The sequence below is a fragment of the Echinops telfairi genome, unplaced genomic scaffold (genome assembly GCF_000313985.2).
Source record: "Echinops telfairi isolate 266 unplaced genomic scaffold, ASM31398v2 ScPeMD7_8;HRSCAF=38, whole genome shotgun sequence".
NCBI classification, from domain to species: domain Eukaryota; kingdom Metazoa; phylum Chordata; class Mammalia; order Afrosoricida; family Tenrecidae; genus Echinops; species Echinops telfairi.
This window is the reverse complement of record NW_022103905.1, coordinates 15,311,070-15,317,069: the sequence shown is the minus strand read 5'-3', so window position 1 is coordinate 15,317,069 and position 6,000 is coordinate 15,311,070. Positions and strand designations below refer to the sequence as shown.

Sequence of the window (6,000 nt, the reverse complement as noted above, 5' to 3'; positions counted from 1 at the left end):
TACCAGATGGGCTGACATCTGGGGGATTTACTGTACCAGAGTTGACCTCTCACAGGGCGGTTGAAGAGGAATCATTTTGAGAACTACTTACAAAGGAAGCTACTATTTATTTTTAAATATTTATAGTTTATGGATTACTTATGCGACAGAAATCAGGGTGAGAGCATTCCACATGTGGTTCCATTCAATACTTACACAATTCTGCCTGACAAGTATCTCCATTTTCCAGGTAAGGAAATAAGAGGCTAATTATATGTTGAGCTTGGATTTGAATCAAGGACTGTTTGATGCCAAAGCTAATATGCTTTAACCTTGAAAACACACACACACACACACACACACATATTTAAAATTTGAGCTTTCATGGAAGAAAATATGAGGGAAAAAGAGGAAAAACAGAATCAAAAGAGAAGCATAGGGCAGAAAAATGAAGTTACTGAAAAGACTTGGCCTGAAACCCGGAGAGAAAAAGGCAGGGGTTTCAGGGAAGGCTTGAAGCGCTTCATCTAACGTTAGCAGGTCTGTGTTCTTGAAGAGGTCGGGCCTCGTTAGGGTTCAGGTTTTGGACGTCTGCAAACAAGCTGCTTGACTAGATGTTTCTAGATTTCACTTCAACTCGAGCCTTTTATAGGAGTTTCAAAAATGTGTTAAAAATGTCAGTATCTTTAAATTCCATCTTCCCCACAAACTTGTCAAAGTCCCTCATGTTGTATATACACATCCACCCAAACGTAGATGCCATGTTATTTAATGTGCCTTTAGAATTTATTTTGTATGGAAATCAAACTGAAAAGGTAAATTGTCCTCACCAAATCCCTGAAGTAAAATAGCCCCTTGGGGCCCCAGGGTGAACAATGACTTTTCTACGCCAACAAGAGAAGCAGTTTGCCAGGGTCCCCGCAGGGTGTGTGCCACGACTCAGGGTGTTTCACACACGGCCTCCAGAGCACCCCTTGCTGCCCGTCCAGTGCGCTCAACGCCTTGCGTGAGATGTCCTCCTGGATAGTCACTGAGTGTATTCTGATTGGGGAAGTGGGATGAAAGTTGATTTTTTAATCTGAAACAGTAAATATACTACCATTCCCTAATGGCATTCACTATTTGAAAGAAAGGAGACATGAGACTGCTTTGAAGAATGTTAAGTCAAAAGACCTCCTGAGTCTAGCTTGTCCTTTTTCACTGTGATCTTTAACAGAAGAGATTACCTTTACAAATAGCCATGTTGGCCAAACCTCAGGAAAGGCATCAGTGGAGAGAGTGAGGTAGAGAAATCAACAACCCGGAGAAGGTTGTAGAAGTCAGGGGTCGGCAAACTCTTGTCCTTCACAACAATGAAAAAAGTCATTTGAGACCCATAAATGTGTTTTCACAGACAAATGAAATCACCGTCTGAATAATATCCTGTTAAGATTTTCAATTTTACTTCAGAGCCACATGCACATAACGAATATGGCTTGAAAACTGTAGTTTGCTGACCCCTGGACCAGATTATCAACCTCTTTTTCCTAATGAGTGTGTAATTCTGCCTTGAAGAGGCTTTGTTAATCATGCCAGAGGTAAGGGAAGTGGGGAGGGCTCTTCTGTGAGAAACGAGATGGAGAAAAGCAAGCACAATGAACTACTTTTTGAGAAAGAAATGTTAAAAAAAACTCACTGGTTTAACCATGTTAAAAAAAAAAAAGATGGCACATTTATTGCTACATAAATGTTATATACATATTGAGTTTTCTGTTACAGTGACAGAAAAAAATTTGAACTTCTTGCTGCTGGTTGAAAAGGTTTATCAATAATACCTTGAATTTGACACAGGATATAAATCTGCAATAAACCAACAATGGAAACTGGAGAACAAGATGAGAAGCAATTCATCTCGGACAATTAGCTCTTACAATACTCCATAGGTACTACACGGTATGCTAGAATCCTACTATGGTCTTAAAATGCTATTGTAGATTTCTGATATTAATGAACAGGTTATGGTAAATAACCCTACATTTTTACTACCTAATATAATAAAATAAAGTAAGAAACTTTTTACTGAAAACTTTTCGATTTCAAAAATCTAGAAAGAGTAATATTTAGAATTCAAGAAATTTTCTTACAAGATTATTGTATAAAAGACTAGCTACAGTGAAAAATAAGCCAAATGTTTTTCTTTCTATTTTATGAAGGAAAGCTTCTGGGCGTCCCACAAAGTCCAATATAGCGAAAAAGACAACAGACGCTGGAGAAAAAAGGCCAGGCAGTGGCCTATGTTCACTCACACATCATAAGCAACAACTTCTGTTTAGCTGATTAACACTGAAATGAAGACAAGGCCACAGAGAGGGTCTGGTGACACTGGAGAACCTTTGCAAACGAAAAGTAACCAAAATGCCCACAAAGTTCACGAGTGACCGATTTGTTAGGAATCATCCTGATCGGAGGATCTCAAGTTCTGTCTCAATTGCTTTTGTTCTTTCAAATAAACTGAACTCTTTGTCATTACATAGTGATTTGGGTCCTTCCTTCTGCGTGCTGATCGCCACGGTTAATATTGGCTGTGAAGAATTAGTAAGGCAAGACAACCTTGTTTAGCATGTCTTTCTCTCCCAGGGCTGTTGTGGTGGCAGACAGGCTTTACGAAGTTCAAAGCGATTGCGATGCCTCAACAAACAACTCCTAAGGACTAGAGACAGAGGGGTGGCTTCGGGTGCGGAAGTAAGACGGACTACGGGTACTGGTTTCATGCTATTCAGACTCATCTTCTTGAGGCTGGGCAGATGGTTGGCAGTGGAGTGATCACCCACTGCACGCCTCCCCACTGGCCAGCCATCCAAATGACCCAGAAACAAAGGCGAGGACAAGGAAACACAGGTGACCGCTGCTCTCGTATTCCGTTAGGTAATTCGCCTCAGAATGGCGTGTTCATTTTGTTGCACTCCCTGCCTTGGTGGCGTTCGGGTCTGGTTATGTTCACCAGAATCACAGCCGGCAAACCCTCTGTGTGTTGTGAACGCTGTGTGCTTACTGCCAGCTAACACTTTACAAGTACTATATTACAGTACTCACTGCTTGGAAAACAAAGCCATCTCTAAAAAGTAGACTCTTTGTAATTTATGCTTCTTGCTATTACAAGCTTTACTATGAAAACCTAGAAGTTTGGAAAGTCTTGGTTATTATTAGAAAGAAAGCGATGTTTATTTGGGGGGAGTACTGGGGAACGGAATTTCCCCCTTTCAGATCTCAGCTAGGCTATGGTCACAGGTGGTCTCTGCTTGCCGTTGCGAGGTGGATGTGCAAGAACACGGGCTGAATGGTGGGTTCTGGACTGCGACCATAAACGACCCAGATTCAGAGACCCAACAACACTCACAACAGGAAAGGACAAACAAGTGAGGAGAGAGAAAAAGAGAGAGAGAGCGAAAGAGAGCGAGCGCGCGAGAGAGCAATGCTACACCAAGTAACATTTTCCTATGTCATGGACAACACGATTCATATGGCAAAAGGACAGGAGAGGGCGACGAGACTTTCCCCTTCCTTGTTAAGACACTAATAGGTATGGCGGGAATGCTAAGGGCCAATGGTTGTCACTGCTTTGTTCTCGGAACAGGAACAGCTTTAGAGAACGCTGGCATCAGCTGAGGGGAAGTCAGCTTTCCACATGCAGACCTTACAGTTCCATAACAATAAATAAAATTTGTAGTTACAATGCATTTGTCAATTCAGTTTAGGCACAAGGCAACATCCACGGTGAGTGGAGAGGTCGAGACAGTCTCTGATTGTGCAGAAGCGACACACTACTTGCAACAAAATGGCATGTTCCAAACACCTCAAGGGCCGGCGTTCTAGCTGATGAGCTTCTATCTTCACTTCGGCTGGAAGTGTTGACCAGTTGCTTTGATCATAGGATTAACATAGGAGTTTCTTGCTTCAAGTGTTTTGTGTTTTCTTCTTCCTCTTTGTCAGGTTTGTGTCTTCAGATACTCTTGAGTTGTCCACAGTCCTTATGAGGAGCGGTCACCTTCTATCTAGCCTACTGATAACTCTGGAACATGTGGCGGGGAGAGCCGAGGGAAAAGAATAGTGCCAGTTAGTACATGGTTGTTGAAAACAATCTCCCCTCATGAGCACCGCCCCACCAAGCATTTCCACTCAGATCTGCACCAAATTGGCAGACAGCTAAATGACTCACACATAAGCTTCTTCCTTTACAGGTGTAATTGAAAAATGCTTTTACTTGCTCTGTGGTGAGATTTTGAAAGGAGATCACTCCATAGCAGAATCAAAAGCTATAAGATGACAGGACAGCGAGGGCAATGATGGAAACCGTAATTCTGGCAACACTCAAACTGACTACCCTGGCCTCCTGCTGCTCTGTGTGTGTGTGTGTGTGTGTGTGTGTGTGTGTGTGTGTGTGTGTGTGTTGACGTTAGAGCAGGCCTTGATGGCTGCAGCCGCCTCTGCGTGGTTTACGTGCGTCTCCGCCTTGAAGCGGCCCCTTTCTGAAGCCAGAGACTGTTGAAACATTCACTTTCACACTGCACCCCATTCCTCATCTATTAGCAGGTCCTCAATAAATGTTTAACGGCCTGATGAAGAAAATCGCTAAGTAATACAAATTCTATAAGGATCTCTGTTCCCAATATAATTTCCATAGTAGTAACTCTGAAGCTTTCCATTTTAACCAATTTTTAAAATGGAAATTGCGTTGGGAAGAATCATACCCATCACTTGCTCATTCCACAGTGCTGCTGTTAGATACCATTGAGTTGATTCCAGTCCCACAGGCTCCGGGGACTCAGGGCTGCTCCAAGGGCTACCCAGGTTGTCCTCTTTGGGGACTAGACTGTTAGGTTTTGCCTCCTGTGCTGCAGGGTGGGTTAGAACCACAAGCCTTTTTGTAAGCTGAAGACAGCTGAGCCCCTGTGCCACCCAGGCTCCTTCACTACCAGCCACTAGAATATTACATAATAATGGGGACGGGCAATTGAGACACTTAGGGGCTACCTGGTGTTATGTTACATGATGGTCAAGTTCTTGTACTTTGATATTCAGTCATGTTATGGTCATTTCTCAGCCATTTTGAGTATAGCAGCAGTTTTTCTGCTGCCTCATCTCTTGCTGGTTTGACTATGTTCTTTTTTTCTAGATAGAACTGAAATTTATCCAGTCAAGCCAAATAAATACCACCCTGGAATTAGAAAGATTGAGAATATGGTCCAGGACAATAACTGCTGTTGAGTGGATTCTACTCAGAGAGAGAGACCCTACCGGACAGGGTAGAACTGTCCTACAGTTTCCTAGGCCCCATCTCTCTCCTGCCGAGCAGATGGCTGGAGGGCAAACTGTAGGAGCGCTTCACTGCTGCACCACCAGCGCTCCTTTCACACACACCGGCCCACGTCAGCTCTGGAACAGGGTGCATTTCCTATGTTTCTCATCATCTGGATGCCTTTTTGCCCTTTAAAGAATCCTAGTTCCCCTGTGATAAGTGAAAAATTGCAATATGCTTACTTTTCATCTAGGTAGAGAAATATCCACACGATGGAGGGAGATAGAGGTAGGGATATGAAAGCAGTAAGAAATACAGAAAAGAATGAGAAACTAAAAAAAAAAAGAGAAGATGTGAGGTTGGGAGAGAAGGATGGAGAGAGACTGGGAAGAGAATAAGTGAAACGGGCACAACAAAATAGGTAAGAAAGACAGCACCCCGCTCTGAGAGAAGTGCGACAGTGAGCGCCAATGTGCTCCTTCCATCGTCTGGTCTTCTCTGGAGCCTGAGCACAGGAAGTTACTTCTCATCACTCCTTTTTGAAATAAGCTGCAGTTTAGTAAAGTCTTGTTTGCACTGGGAGACGGCATTCTTTTATATTTAGACTTCAAAGTTGATGTTTGAAGCAGAAATACTGATTTTTTTCACAGTACTTACATTTTCCATAGACTATGAAACAATGGCGTTAGAAGATCTAGCTTGTTGGCAAGATCATGTTAATGTGTTGGGTGTTTTAGTGGAGGAGT

At 42.8% G+C, this 6,000-nt stretch overlaps 1 protein-coding gene across 9 annotated transcripts in view; it reads right to left on the bottom strand.

The window, feature by feature from the left end:
* Window positions 1-1,667: 1,667 nt before the first annotated feature.
* The window catches only part of TCF12 (transcription factor 12), a 346,882-nt gene continuing 342,549 nt past the window's right edge, over window positions 1,668-6,000 (bottom strand). For all 9 annotated transcript variants that reach the window (XM_030884492.2, XM_030884493.2, XM_004709446.3 and 6 more), the window contains one exon: window positions 1,668-4,027. The gene's annotated coding sequence lies outside the window, so the exon portion shown is untranslated. The remainder of the gene's footprint in view (window positions 4,028-6,000) is intronic.